General features: G+C 40.4%; 1 protein-coding gene across 7 annotated transcripts in view; it reads right to left on the minus strand.

The window, feature by feature from the left end:
- Positions 1-16,128, minus strand: part of LOC141418462 (PHD finger protein 20-like) — a 307,934-nt gene that overhangs the window by 234,337 nt on the left and 57,469 nt on the right. For 5 of the 7 annotated variants that reach the window (XR_012443078.1, XR_012443082.1, XR_012443080.1 and 2 more), the window contains one exon: positions 8,561-8,633. The gene's annotated coding sequence lies outside the window, so the exon portion shown is untranslated. Of the gene's footprint in view, positions 1-8,560; positions 8,634-11,192; positions 11,326-16,128 lie in introns of all 7 variants that reach the window. The other 2 variants (XM_074059042.1, XM_074059040.1) reach the window with 1 other exon arrangement.

The following is a 16,128-nucleotide window of genomic DNA, read 5'->3' on the forward strand; positions in this document are numbered from 1 at the left end:
CCTCTAAAATGTCTGAAGTGTTTATGTGCAGCAGGAAATATTGGCAATGGCACATCCCCCTCCTTGTTTAGCCAAAAGAAAATCTAGGGCCAGGCGGTGGTCCATAACCATACAGGCAAGGCAAGACCTACCTGGTCTGAGGTGTCCTCTACTACTTTGGTTAGGTTTTCTGCAGTTAAATGATTGGCAATTACCCCATTGCTGATTCCAGCTAGGGCTGTAACTAATGCTGTTATCCCTAAAATTATTAAAGTAACTTCTCTTTTATCTCTATGGGAAGCTCTTCCTGTTGCAGTTAGCATTTGTCTTTCCTTCCAGATGGCTGCATGAACATGCAAGATCAGGAAGACATACTTAGAATCTGTATAGATGTTTACTCTTTGTCCTTTTGACAGTCTTAGGGCTTCTGTTAGGGCCTCTAATTCTGCCAATTGAGCACTTGTATTAGGAGAAAGAGGACCTGATTTGAGGATGCCAAATTCTGTCACAACTGTAAACCTTGCATGTCTGACACCATTCTTGACAAAGGAACTGCCATCAGTGTATAATTCCAGATCTGGGTTTTTTAAGGGCCAATCAGTTAAGTCAGGTTGGGCAGCATAATTTTCCATAAGTACCCCCTCACATGAGTGTTCAGAATTTCCATCTGCCTCTGGTAGAAAGGATGCAAGATTTAGGTTCTGACAGGTCCTTAAAGTTATTTCTGTCCCTCCCAGAAGCTGGGCCTTGTATTTAAGTAAATGGCTGCCAGCTAAAGTTCTTTTGAGTTTAAATTTCCCCCTATGTTGTGTGAGGTATAAGCCATTAGGGGGCAGTTTAGGATAAGTTTTTGAGCTTCAGGCACTAGAAGGCTTACTGCAGCCACTGCTCTGAGGCATCCTGGCCATCCCTTGGCTACCTGATCTAATTCTTTGTTTAAGTAGCCTACTGGCTGGGGAGTGATGCCTAGGAGCTGAGTCACCACTCCCAAGACCAGTCCTCCCTTTTCATAGACATATAATTGAAATTTATCTTGTACTGGGAGACCCAGGGCAGGAGCTGTCATAAGAGCCTTTTTTAATGGTGGAATGCAATTTCTGACTTGTTATCCCATTCAATAAAGGGCTGGGTATCCTTCTGTGTTTCCTTAAGAGCCTAGCTAGGTCTGTATATCCCAGTACCCAAATTCTACAGTATTCTGTGACCACCCCCTCAAAAGGCCCTCAATTGCTTTACAGTTTTAGGTAGAGAAAACATCAGGGTTGGACAGATTTTATCTTCTCCTAGAGCCCTCATTTCTTTCTCCAGGACAAGACCTAAATATGTAACCCTAGACTGACACAATTGGGCTTTTTCTTTAGAAATTTTATATCCTCTATCTGCTAAGAAGCTTAGTAAGGATTCAGTGGCTAGTGAAATGACAGGCTTAGTTGGTCCACAGAGCAGGAGGTCATCTACATATTGTAGAAGAGTAGCTTGTGGATATTGCCACTCTGCCAACCCTTCGGTTAGAGCCAACCCAAAGAAGTGGGGGCCATCTCTGAATTCCTGGGAGAGGACAGTCAAGGTGACCTGTCCAGATTTGGTTGTGGGGTCCTCAAAGGCAAGATAGGGTTGACTTTTAGTATGTAAGGGAATGCAAAAGAATGCATCCTTTAAGTCCAGGACAGAGTAGTAAGCAGTACCAGAAGACATTTGGGCTAAAAGTATATAGGGATTTGGAACTACAGGGTGGAGAGGCACTACTGCTTCATTGATCAGGTGGCAATACTGGACTAGCCTCCATTTGTTAGGTCACTTCCTGATACCAAGAATAGGAGTATAAGATGGGCTGGAGCATTCTACTAGCAGTCCCTGTCCCTTTAAATCTTTGATTATGGGAATTAGCCCCTCCTTAACTTCTGTCTTTAAAGATTATTGTTTTTGATGGGGAAACCAGGAGGGGTCCTTGAGATGAATTAGGACTGGGACAGCTGTTTATGCCCATCCCATGGTGTGTCCATCTGTGGGGTATACCTATTCCTTTATTAGGGGCAAGCAAAAGTACTCTCCTTGGGGGGTAAAAGGGGCTGTACCTCCAATTTAGATAGAAGGTCTCACCCTAGCAGAGGAGTACTGGTTTCTGGGACAATTAAAAAGGAGTGACAGAAATGGAAATCTCCTCAGGCTGAGTGAAATAATGCTTCAAGGCTGGCTTGATATGCTCCGAACAGTAAATTTTTTGGAGGACCTGGGTCCCGGAGAGAAAGGAATAGCTGAGATGCTGGCTCCAGTATTGATAAGGAGGTTGACATTGTGCTTTTCAATAGTAAGTGAAACCTGGAGCTCTCCTGTGTTTATGATGGCCACAGGAGCCTGTATGGGTGGCCCCAGGACCAATTATTGGGTGGAAGGCTCTGGACTTGGCTCCCCTGGGAACTGGGGACAGTGTGCCTTCCAATCTTTTCCCTGACAAATGGGGCAGGGTCCCAGAGGTAGCTTTCTCTGGGGGCACTCCCTCCTAAAATGGCCAGCCTGTCCACATTGAAAGCAGGTCCTCAGTTTGGACTTTGCCCCAGGAAAGCCTCTCTGAGTGTTCCAATCAGAGCCTCCTGCCATTTATCCTTTCTCTTTTCCTTTTCCAAGTCCTTCTTTTCTTTTTCTAAGTCCCTATTATAGTATACGGATGTGGCTACATGGACCAATTGGTCTAGATCTCTGCTCCCTCCAGCCACCAGTTTCTGAAGCTTGTTTTGGATATCTGGTGCTGACTGTGTTAGAAATTTATCTTTTAGGATGATTTCCTCTTCTTGTGACTTTGGTATAATGTTGGTATGCTTTTGTAAAGCATCCTTAATTCTCTGTAGGAAACTACTGGGGTTTTCTAAGGGTCCTTGCTGTGACTTGGGAGTAATTAAGAGGTTTTACCTTGGCTCTCCTTAGACCCTCAAGAATGCAGCAGATGAAATGGTTATGACTCCATTCATCCTTGTCATTTTTAAGGTCCCACTTAGGGTCATATCTAGGTATTACCTGATCTTCTGTTGGAATTAGGAATTGAGGTTCCCTTATAGGTATCCAATGTCTTTGTCTTTCTTCTTCCTCCCTCTCCTCCTCCTGTGAGGGCCCAGTCTGAGACAGGCCTGTAGGGCCACTTTTATCTAAGTGATAATTTTTTCCAGCTGTGACTGCCTGATCTAGTACCCACTGTTTCTCCAGAGAAGTGAGGGTCTGAGATAGCAACAGCATTACATCTTTCCAGCTCAGTTCAAAGTTTTGGCCGACTTCTCTAAATGCCTGGATATACTGATCTGGGTTTTCTGTATAATTTCCTAAATTCTTTTTTATTTATTTAAGTTCACTCAATCTTAAAGGAACATGAGCCCTTTTCCCTCCAGGAATTAACTGGAGGGGTAGAGTCCTGTGGGATGATGTCTGGTGTGTGAGGTAGCTGGGTATGGGGGGGAGAAGGGGAGCTGATGGAGCATCAGATGGGTTCTTTGGTTCAAGGGTGCTTGGGGGCTTTTTGCAAAGGTTACCATGGTCTGGGTATCTAGTCTGAATTTGTTCAGTCATTCTGGGTGGTCTCTTAGGAAAAAGAGCAGTTGAACCTATGGAACTTTGGTCCACTTTCCCTCCATTTTACAGAACATATCTAATTGAAGAATGGTATTATAATTAACATTCCCTCCTTCTGGCCATTTTTCCCTCATCTCCCAGAGGATACTGTGGCCAAGCCTGGGTGCAGTAAAACTTGAGTTTTTTGTTGAAGACTTTCTGGATCAAGATCTTTCCAATGTTTTAATAAGCAGGCAAGGAGGGATCCTTCCTGGATCCTTGAGGCTTTATTCCTCATCTAAAAATGGGAAACAAGGGAAAGTTGGTCACCTTAACAGAGATTCTCCTTTTATCTAGGTGTCCCCAGATGAGGAGAAACTTTAGGGGGAGAGGGCGTCCCGCTCTCCCTTGCTCCTTCCACTGCCACCTGTGGCTAAGGTCATGGAGGATTTACAGGTATTTTGGGTGCAGCTACCCCCCCACCTCCTGAAATGACCTTTGACCAATGTCTTATCTATTTTGACTTGCCTGTTTGCCCTGCAACCCAGGTAGGCATGGTTCTCTTCCACCAGCTGAAGGCTTGTAATAACTCTATCAAAGTAATCAGGAGGGCCTGCATGGCCAGAGGGAGGACTCCTGCAGATGCATAGATGGGGACTCCTGATGAAGTGGACTTTTGTCCCCCTATATATCCTGTGAGACATATATGCTTTTTATGAAAAGAGAGAGAGTGTGTCTGAAGGCTTTTGCTTTGGTAAGGGGCAAAAATGGAGAAGACCCGAGGTCTCTGCCTTTTAACTGTTTTTCTGTTTGTTTGTTTTCTTTCCCTGAGGGCGGGCTGCAAAACCCATTTAACCAGTTAACGTGATGCTTGACAAAGGCAGTTAAGCTAAATTAGAGATTAGCACTTTCTGGTACCTGTAGGGATTTTCCCCAAACTCCCTGAAGAAAGAAGATCACTGGTCTTTCATTCTGAACTACCTGGGAAAAGGAAAGGAGAAACTGAGGATTGGGGGAAAAGAGTGTTTCCAGACCCAATGCAGAAGGGATTATTGATTATCACTGCTGCCCCAGGGTAGTACTGAAGCACTGGAAGCATGGGGTGACCTCCACTCTTGGGCCATGGAAACCATGGAGGATGTGTGAGAGATCTGATTGTTTGCCTCAGACATGGCTGGAGGGGTCTGAAACTTAGCTGCCTTTTTTGGAGCCTCAGGGTGGGTCAGCAAGTTGCGTCTCCAGCCTTTGTGTGACACCCAAGAGTGTCCTGGCCAGCACACTTTTTATAGCTTGAAGACAAACATTCCTTTCCACTGGCTGTTTTTCAGACCTCCTCTTAAGCAGGTAAGATCTTGAAAGAGAGAGAGAGTTGGAGTTTAAGGAAAGGAAAAAAAAAAAAGCCTCAGTGCACTGAAATCTGGCTCTGCCCAGGTAGCATTGGCAGTCTGGTATCAGCCCCCAGCTGCCATCTGAGTTCTCTCAGATTGCCTGCCTTACAACTGCAGTGGGCTCAGAGCTTTTCCTGTTTCTCAAGGGAGAAACTTTACTTAACAAGACAGAGAGAGAGAGAGAAAGAGAAGGTTGACCTGAGAGTTCCACCGTAGCTAGGCCATGGTGGGGGGCTCTCCTGGAAAACAGATTCCATCGGAGTGCCAGACACTCACAATCCCATTCCTAGGCAGTCTTTCCCAGATTAGCACAACCTATACCAACCTCAGGTGAAGACTGGTCCTTTCATGATTACCAATTATTATGCATGGATGACACGTGCAGGAATTTCAGGTGCTCAGGGTTCTTGAGCCTGCTCTGAGCATGAAAGCACAGGTGGACTCCAGCAAGAGGTCAGAAAGATTTTATTTGTAGAGGAAAGAAGAGAAAGACTATAGTGGGGAATGCAGGGGACCCAGAAACCTGTGGTCCCATGGGTCAGGGTGGGGATTGGGTTTTATAGCTTTTTTGTGTGTGTATTGCCTGAGGTCAGAGATGTCTTTCAGATGCAGATGGCTGTTTCCTGGTTAGGAAAAGTGTCTCCTTGACCTCCCACAGTCAGTTCTTCAGAATCTGTGACCTTCACAAGCAGCAGGTCTTTATTAGGAAGAGAAAACCTGAGAGGGACCCTCAGCATCAGAGTAACACTCTGAGAGGAGTGACAGCATGCATTTCTTACAGGCTGGGGATTTTCAACATCCTGTGGCAGGAAAAGGGAGGCTGGAGGGGGATGGGCATTAGGTAAAATGGTTGGGAAGGAGGATGGGGGAGGTGTGGGGCATCAGTGGGAAGGTCATTGGGATTGGGCAGATATGCATGTTGTTTTCTCTACATTCCAGCATATGCATTGTTTCAGAGTTTCTTGGCATTCTACCATTTCCTCTATTTTTTCCTGCTTATTGTGAATAGGCATTTAGCTCTGATGACTAATATCTTTTACATTTTTTGCATCTTTAATTCTAAGAAATATAAATAGTGCTCATTAAGTATTGGCAAATGGAAGTGCTTAGGGCTTTATAAGTCCTAGATCAGGAGATTACCAAGTTCTTTGTGTTCTGCATGGAAGAATCAAGGTAGAACACATGGTTTTAGTAAGGGAGGTAATAGAGTTTATTAAAGGTAAGGGGAATGCATCACAAAAAGTAATGGTGGCCCCACCTGGCCAGGTGGACAAGGTTTGCCAGGTGGGATAGAAGCATGTGGCTGGAAAAAGGGAGGAATGGCTCTCATTTCAATGTCTTTTTAAATTGTCAAAAATCTATGGATGGGGAAAGATTTGGGCAGTCCCTGGGCTAGGATGATGTACAGTTACTCTGCATGCACACTTATGCTAATTCCAAGGTACCCCAACTTGGAGTGGATAGGGAAGTTTCCATAGTTTTTTTTGTTTGTCTGTTTGCTTGATTTCACCTAGTTATGCAACTAGCAGAGGATTTGCAATTGAAAAGGAGGCTCAGAGAAGGGGAGAGAGGGTATCTAATCTGAAATACACAAGTTATGTTATATAATCTTAAGCATCCCAGTTTTTCCCAATTTCTAACCTGCCTCAGGAGATAGGAAAGAAGGAGAAAAAGTAGATAAGGAGAAATGGGTAAAATAAGCTCTAATAAAAAGGAAAAAGAAAAGGAAGAAAAATTCTCTGGTTGAGACACTTAAATGTACACATATATATTGGTGTTTTGATTTCCTGAATTATAATGGTAATTTCCATTTTTATTTCCTATTTAAAAAAGTAAAGATCCAAAAACAAAAATAAAATATATCTGCTACTTAATCATTGAAACAGTAAAATTTAGAATTTTAAAGGAACTTTAAAATAACTATTTTGACTATTAAACAGATATAGTTTAATTCAGAAGTCATTAATTACATATATTTAATCTTACATCAATTTCAAATAAGAACAAACACAAAACGATGGAATGAAACTGCATCATTGCTCATCAGCTGAAAAAAATGTGTTTAAAATACCAAAATAAGTAAGACAAAATATACATCAACTGCATCCAAATTAGAGAAGAAAGGAAAATTCTGGAATGGTACAACTCCTAAGTTTTCCTCCAACCAACCTCCATAATGTAAATAGATGTAAAAATGCAAGTAGCAAATATCTAAAATACCACCAATGATAGTTGAGGTCTAGAGAAAATTTCATAAAAACATAGTAGACAGCTTTGAGGAGAAATGTGGTGGAGAGGAAGATGGCAGAGAGGGAGAGGAAAGTGGGGGGGGATGCAAGAGTGGAGTCCCTCCCTTCCTTGTCAATTCAATGAAATGAGAAAGAAACATGAACCCTCAGCATGCTGTTCACATTATTGTGCAGAAAGCCTAAAAAGAAGATACAATAAGCATAGTATTAGAATGATCACTTCCCAGAAATGAGGATGGATTAGCAAAAGTGAAGACCAAAGAGAAAATGTGTAAGATGCTCCAAAGGAGTAGAAATCTTAGGGAAAAGTTATAAAAATGGCCTTTTGACATCTCATCTATGCAATCTTGCTGCTAGAAACATTAGCTTCTTAATACATGAATTATTCATCTTCTTCTCCCTGCTGATCCCTGGAAGGAAGGGTAGAACTGATAAGAAAGTAATCTGGTCTGACTCATTTTAGCAAGCTTGGACATTCATGCTGAACTGAAGCAGTGATCTGCTCAGTAGCAAAGATACTGTCCTCAAACCAAGTGGAGTCCTGCTAGAGAGAAATTAACAGAAGGAGTGATAATAATCAGAGCTCCTGAAAAGCTATACCTTCTTTCCACACTGGTCCTCAAGGTACAGAAAATAAAATACAACATTTTCAGCTCTCACACTCTAACAAGGAAATAAGATACAGGAGGAAATAAGATATAGGAAGGAATAAGTCACACATTGCTATTTTGAATTTGTCTCCTAAATTCATGTGTTGGAAATTTAATATACAGTGCAACAGTGTTGGAAGGATAAGTCTTCTTGGGGTATTTAAGTGAAGTCCTCATGCATGTATCAGTGATACTACAAAAAAGACTTAATGAAATGACTTTTTCTCTTCTGTTTTTCTGCCATTTGTGGACAGCCATCTTGAGGCACCATCTTGGAAGCAGAAAACCTTCCTCAGAAAGTCAAGCCTGCTAGTGCTTTGATTTGGACTTTGCAGACATTATGAGAAAATAATCTTATGTTTTTTATAAATCACTTAGTCTGTTGTATTTTATTATATCTCCACAAATAGACTAAGACATGTTCATTTTCAAAGCAATTTAGAAGTTTGGATGTATCCATCATTTTGTATATGTATTTACTATAAAAGCAGACTCCAAATTTCAGTTACTTTGAATAAATATTGCTTTCTTACTTATGCTTCAGTGGGTCATTAGACTGAACCCTACTGGGCTCACCTGCTTCTTGGGTCTCATTATGGGGTCCAGTAAAGCAGACAGAGAATCCCCCAAATCCCAGAAATCATTTAAAATACCTGCTACAAGCTGGAAAATGGCACATCTGCTCATATGCCATTGACTAGAGCAAAATGCAAGCCTATTTCATGATTAACAGGAGGCATATGTACAAAGCACTTACAGGGAAGGCGCAGCAGAATCAGATGGCAGAGGAAGCTGACTCTTGGAAGAATCATTCTGGCATGCTCTGTTAACTGTGAGAAAAAGGGAAAGAATTAACAGGACACAATGCAAATATAAAAATGAATTCCAAAAGAAAATAGAATCCAGAAATAGAATGACTGCAAGTATTTCATATTTTATAACAAATTTATAGGAATAGCAATTTAATAATATTGGCAAGGTAAAAAAATTTGATGAAGCAATAAACAATACCTCCATGTAAATACTATTTAATAAATGAGCTATTAAAGATATAGTAGCCATTTTGCATCAAGTGAAGGAAGTTTTAAGCATGAGATTCTAAAGAGTATACATTTTCCATGGTGGATAGAGAGGATTATTGCTAAAATTTAGTGTTTAAATTCATCAATTAATCTACCCATTCAATCATTCAATAAGTGTTTGTCAATTGACATGTATTTCCTAGTGATTTCCCTAGGCACTAGGACATAAAATATTACCAGATGAAGTGAAGGTACTCCTGAATTCTAATCAGAGAAAACATTAATTCTTAGGATAAAGAACTGTTTGAATGTTTATAAGAAAAAGCATAGAAAAGAATCAGGCTAGATCTTAGTTTTTAAAGGAGCATTCAGTATCCAAAGACTGTAGAAAATGTCTATATGATGTTGAGTGAAGTAAGTAAATTATTTGTATTTGTGATGATATCACATCTTTCTGTGATATCATTTACAATCATTTTTGTCCCAAATATTCTGCCCATAAAAATATTACAAATAGTTATAAGGCATATGTAAATCAAAATTGCTTCTTTAAAAAGTTTTACAGCTAAAATCTTTATACTTATTTTCAATTCTTTATATCCTTTCCCATTCCCAGTTGACTTTATTCCTTTTTATTTTAATTTTTTTATTATGCCTTGACATGGTGTTAACATTTCTTGTGAAAAGATTATCTTTAATTCACTGATAGCTGCCAAGATAACAAACACTATCACATTTTGAAGGCATAAATTATGCTAATATATTTTACATAATCACATAGACTTTATTAACAAATTCATATAGACACATTGAGTGGGTCACACCTGCAATCCTAGCTACTCTGGAGGTGGATATTGGAAAGACTGTGGTTCAAAACTAGCCTGTGTAAAAATTTTACGAAATCCCATCTCAACAAGTAAAAGCTGGGTGTGGTGGTACATGCCTGCCAATCCAGCTACACACAAAGCATAAAGAAAAGAATCACAATCCAGGCCAGAACAAGCATATTTGGAAAAATAGCTAAAGCAAAAAATTTCTGGGGGCATGGCTCAAGTGTTGGTGCTCCTGACAAGAAGCAGAAGGTCCTGAGTTCAAACACCAGTATGGCAAAAAGAGAAAAGAAGGAAAAAGAGGAGAGGGGGAGGGAGAGAGGGAGGGAAGGAAGAAGGAAGGAAGGAGAGAAAGAAAGGACAGAGAGAGAGAGAAAGAAAGAAAAAGGAAATGCAAGAAGGACAGGTCTGGATATGTGTTCAGAGTAACGGTGGAGGAGTTAGAGTAAGGGTGGAGGAGTTAGAGGCACAAGGTGTGGTTGCAAAGAAGCACTAAGATGAGAAGGGCAAAACAGTTCCTAACATGCACAAGCTAGCCTGGCACTGTCAGCTAAATTACAACATTTTACAGAACACTAACACAGACAAGGCTGCAGCCCCGTGTGACCAGTGGCTGTCTCTCTTCTGAGATAGGCGAGGATATTCTGTCTAATGGACCAAACTATAGATAGTAGTGATGACCATACAGTCCACTCCAACACCATATTTTACTACATTTTCAGAACTCATGGGCCACCGGCAACACCTTTGGACACACCTGCCTGGAGAATATCAACTGAGTGATTGGACTGTTAAAGGATTCCTTGTATGGGAACAAGGACTATTTGCAGTAGCTTTTTGCCTGGGGTAGACAAATATATGTCACTCATGTGGATTCTGGGACTACTCTAGACACCTTTGAGAAGAACTTATGTCATGTTTTTTGATACCCCATGGAACTACTTGGCCAAGGAACATCTTTCATTGCACAAATAACAGCATTGTGTGCATGGAAGTCAGTGAACCTTACTTGCATATTATTGCCTTCAGGTCAGTGCAGTCATTGAAGGATGTGACGGACAATTTGCAGGGCAACTGAAAGAAGGACGTTAAGATGGCCTGCTAGTAGAGTGATAGCTTTATCTGACTAGCACAGCACAGACACTAAACCTGATACCCTACTGCCAGGAAAACATGGCACTAGCATGCAGGTGCAGCAACACTCAGCTTGGGTGTTTGGAGTAAGTCAAGGTAGCTATCTGAACAGTCTGTGCTTCAAAATCCCACCCTCAGTGTTCCCAACCATCCTTTTTCCTTCTCTCCTTTAAAATGCTGTCCTGGAGATTGTTTACTGTTCAGACCACCATAATACTGACTGTTATCTGGAGGTGATCCTTCCCCTGACTGATACTCTCTACTGGAATCCCACAGGTATGGACAATTGGACCAAGGACTACCAAGGCACTTGGGTCTCCATACTGATGCCAGGGGTATGAGATCCTGGAGTGAGGGGTGCATTGTTATCAGACATGTCACATTTATATAGGGTATGACCTACCTTCCTAGACCGAGGTACGATGGTCTTAATCAAGCAGCAGAGTAATAGGAACTCACATCTTACCCATCTATTGCCTCTGGCTGGTGACATAGCTCAAGAGTAGAATGTGAGGCCTTTGATTAGATCTCCAGCGCTATAAAAAAATAATAATAATGCTAGTTGCCTTGGGAATATAACAACAGAGGCCTGGAAGCATTGTGCCTTCCTTAGGATCTCCCAGCCACTGACCATTGAAGGGAACTTGAGAACATGTTACACCTGCCATTCAGACCTTGTTCTGTCAGAGGCCACTGTGACCTTCTCATCCAACCAGTGCTATACCACACTGGTCTAATGTCATAAAGTTCACCAACAGAACTGGACCCTGGCTCATCCTCTGGAATCTGACCGCCACCATGGGAAGGAGACAGAAGTACCTAGTAACTTACCTGACTCTGTAGAGAAACATCCACAACTAACCAAACCTTGGTGGGCTGGAACATTTATGTAGCATACTTCTTTGATTATATAGAGAAGAAGTATTTTAATAACAACAAAACAAGAATTAGACTGGCCTAGTGCTAGTCTTGTATAGGGCTTCATGACCAATATAGTATGGGGAAATTTGAACTCCTGGAATTCTACCTCCAATGAGAGTTGGCAGCAAACACCAATACCTCCATACCATGTGTGGGCCACAGAAAAATAAATGGGGGGAGGGGTTCAATGTGTTTCTCTATGAGCAGTCTGGAGGTTACTGCAAAATAGAATAGGAAGTGTCACTTGTGGGAAAATAGTGGATAATAGAATCCTGACATTTGATATTCTGGAGTACTCCTAGAAATTATTCTGGAATAAAATGTACCATAGGGTTAATAGCTTACAGCTATACACTAGGTTTACAAGGGGACAGGCCAGGAAGTGTGATGACTGAGTTTATGTCCTATGAAAGATCTTTGTACTGCATCCTCCACTGCCACTGGCTGGTCAGCCCACACACTTTTCTCACCAACTCAGAAAGATGTTTTAGACAAGAGATGGTGTAGAATTTCTTTCAGCACAACTGGGTTGAGTATGTGTGATTGCCAGTACTATCTGCTGTACCTGGTAGGTACTTGTGGGAATGCTGGAACACAAGTAGAAGATATTTAGAAGCAAGTCTACTAGCTGGAGAGAGAAGGACCTCCTGAAAGATCATTCTTTCCTTCTTGATGTTTTTCCCAAACATATCTTCTGCTACAGCTTGACCATGTTGGAGTCATCAAGCCAACTCTCAAAGATCCTCACCGTTACTTTCAGACAAGTTTTAGATGATAAGTGATCCTAAGAGTCTGCTGAACTCTCCATCTATAGAAATGGTCCTGAATAGCCATTTCTAAAAGAACTGTGGATTGAACAATGTCCTCTAAAAATATATGTGCAAGCAGTAACTTCTGGTACTTGTGGCTGTGATGCTATTGGAAATATGATGTTTACAGATATAATTAAGACTCTCAGGATGAAATCATCCTAGACCTAATGTGAACCTTAAATCCAATGACTGGCACCCTGCTAACAAAAGATAGAGCTTTGATACACAAGAGACACAAAGGAAAAATGAAGGTGGAGGGGGAATTAGAGGAATGCATCTGTAATTTCAGGAATGCCAAGGTTTGCCAGAAACATGGAATGGAGTCTTCCTGGTAGCTGCCATTAGGAAACAATTGAGCTGACAACTTGATTTTGGGCCCCTGGCTGAACTGTGAGAAAATATATTTCTATTGTTTTTAAATCAAATGTGTGGTGATTTGTCATGGCAACCTCAGGAAACAAATACAATAAAGCATGTTTATTATTTTCAGTATCAGTCCATCTCTTTCAGTGGCAGTTCACATTTCTTCCTCCTAAAATCTCTTTTACAGCAGTAATGGCATCATTATTTCACTTAGTTGGACCCCAAAATCTCAGCTGTATTAACTTCTGTTCCATGCACACAGCTAATCTCTCCCACAAAACCTCTTCACTACACCTTCAGAATATATCCAGTGTCTTCTCTCTGTTCCATTGCATCATCTTATACACAGTAGCCAACCTTTCTTGCTAACTTTTGGGGGATAGAGTGTTGTGATGAGCATCTTATGCTTGCCCGTCCAGGTCCACACCTCCCTGTTCATTAGGATGTTCACCCACATGTGTTGCTGTTCTTTCTCTCTGACCTAAGAGAAATACTAGGACAGTAGACTAGGTTGAATGGAAAATGAGGCTACTACATTTATTTTCCTAATATATAAAGAGAGTTGGGAAGGTTCCCCATAAGTTACTAATATCTCTCTACCACAGAAGGGCGAATGGAGAGGGTGAAGGAAGGTGCATATGGTTGTGTTTTGTACACATATATGATACAGAACAATGAAACCTTTGCAATTGTTTTAGGTGGGGTGGAGAGGACAATGATGGGAAGAGATGGTGGGAGTGATCTAACCAATGTATAACGCAAGGTTATTCAGAAATGTCAATGAATCTCCATTGTACAATTAATGTATGCTAATAAAAGTAAAGAAAAAGAAAAAACAAACAAATAATGGAAAATAGTTTTGCCAGTGGCAACAGAATCTTTTTAAACGTGGGAGAGCTTTGGTTGTTCTTTTTTATTTGTTTGTTTTTTATTGTTTTGCTGGGTAGGGGTACATTGTAGCATTTATAAAAGCTCTTATATCAAATATATCATACTTGAATTCACCCCCTCCACCATTTTCCTTTATCCCCTCTCTCCCCATTCCTGGAATAGTGTCAGCAGGTATCATTTTTCCATTTACATACACGTGTACATAGTATTTGCACTATATTCACATCCTACACCCTTTCCCCACATCCTTCCCCCTGAACTGGTCCCAACCCCCCAGATAGTATTTGTTCCACAATCCTGTTCTCTGATTTTATAAAAGAAAAAAAAAATGACAATTTTGCTTGCTTAAGGTAGCTACACAGGGAGTTTTCTTGTGGCACCTCCATGTGTATATGTATTACAGCATGATTTGGTTCATCTGCTTTATTTTTCTTCACAGAAACACAGGTATGTGTTTCTATTTTGAGGGAATATAACTCCTCAAAATACTAACAATAACACAATAGAGGGTTTGGTAGAAAGTGGAAGGGATGAATCCCCAGTTGCTGACCTCAGAAAGAAGGATGACAAGAATCTTCAATGAGCTTAAAGAGAAGCTTAAAGAGAACATACCAAAGCAACTCAATGAATATCAAGATAACGCAGCTATAAAACTCAGAAGACACAGAAACAACTAAATGAACTCAGGGAGAGCTATTTTAAAAGGTGATCCTACCTCTCATAAATACATTCATCAGTCCTTCGCTCATTCTCAAAGCCTTGGTTTGAAATCAACTTTATATGTAGGTTAAAGACCTTGGTTCTTTTACTCAGGCAGTTTGCATCCTAGCTTGTGTCCTTTAGAAGCTTCAAGATTTAGGACAAATTGCTCAATGGCTGCAACTCTCTGGTTTTTCCTCTATTATAATGTGGGGTTTAAATTTAAAATTCCCTTAAATCTTTTATTATTACAAAGATATTCAAAGGGATAATGTAAGATAAGTAACAGTACACAGAGAACTCAGCATGATAGTTAATAGTGAGTGTTTTAAATATTGTAACTGTCAGGGTTGTCATTGTCATCAACTTCAATGTGTTAAAGAGAGAGGATGGAGAAGAATTAGGGTAGGCTTTGGGATCCAGGAGAATTGAGTTGCACTCTTATCTCTGACAAACTCTGACTTTGAAGATGGCCTCTAATGTTTACAGTCCCCAGTGTGTGTATCATAAAATGGTTTTGATGATAATATTTGCCTTTCAAGATTGTTGGAAGGATCAAAGATTATCTATTTTAAGTGCCCAGTATGGGTTCTTTGTAAAAGCTAACATATTACTCTTCTTAGTTCTGTGAAAACATGTTCAATTCAATTCAATGCATGAAGGTGCCATTCAGAAGTTCGATTAGGGCTTATTGATTGTGTTTGCAAGCACTCTATGGTGCTATGAACACTGACAAAGAATACTATCGATTGCTTCCTCAGTATCTCAGGTATGTTGTCTCAATACTTCCTGAAAGAAAATCGCCAAACAAAAACTTTACAGCATAATGTTATCCTTGACATTGCTATTCTATGTGTGTAAATTGTTATGCACTGAACTGATCAGATGGCTATTCAAGAATTCTCAGCACTTTTTTTTAAATCAAATTTCCTGTAACCATCTGCTGTGGTTTGGATATGGTTGAGATATGCCCCTCAAAATTTATGTGACAGAAACTTGGTCCCCAAGTGGGTGATGTCGAGAGATGGTGAAACCCTTAAGTAGGGCTTCACAGAAGAGAATTAGTTCACTGAGGGCATCACCTACATTAGAGATTCATGTAGATTTTCTTCAACCCTAAAGTAGCTTCCAAGAGAGCAGGTGGTTATGAAAAGAATGAGACTGGCTTCTGAAATCCTCTGGCTTCTCTATCTCTATGTGATTTTTTTTTCCTGGGTATTTTCCTGCCATCTTTATGACATCACCCTGAGACTTTCATCTGAGGCAGAAAAATGGGGCTGCACATTCTTGGACTTCAGGCCCCCAAACCAGAAGTTAAATAAACTATTTTTTTTAAATAAATACCTGTACACATGCATTTTTATAGCAATAGAAAACAGACTAAGACATCACGATTCATTAAAGAATTCAAAGCGACAAATCCAAGCAACTAAATTAAAATATATTTGCAAGCCAATTTATTCACTGTTTTTTGTAATCATTTAAAATGTATAATTCATTCTTTTTGTTTGTTTTCAACTTCTGAACACAGTAAAAAATATCCTACCAAAAATCTGTGATCCAGTTCTTGACAAATGAATGGACACTCTGTTTCTCTATTTGTTTAGCTTTGCAAACTCTGTGGTCCGAATAATATATTAAAAGTTGTGTTAT

This window comes from Castor canadensis, chromosome 17 (genome assembly GCF_047511655.1).
Source record: "Castor canadensis chromosome 17, mCasCan1.hap1v2, whole genome shotgun sequence".
NCBI lineage: Eukaryota > Metazoa > Chordata > Mammalia > Rodentia > Castoridae > Castor > Castor canadensis.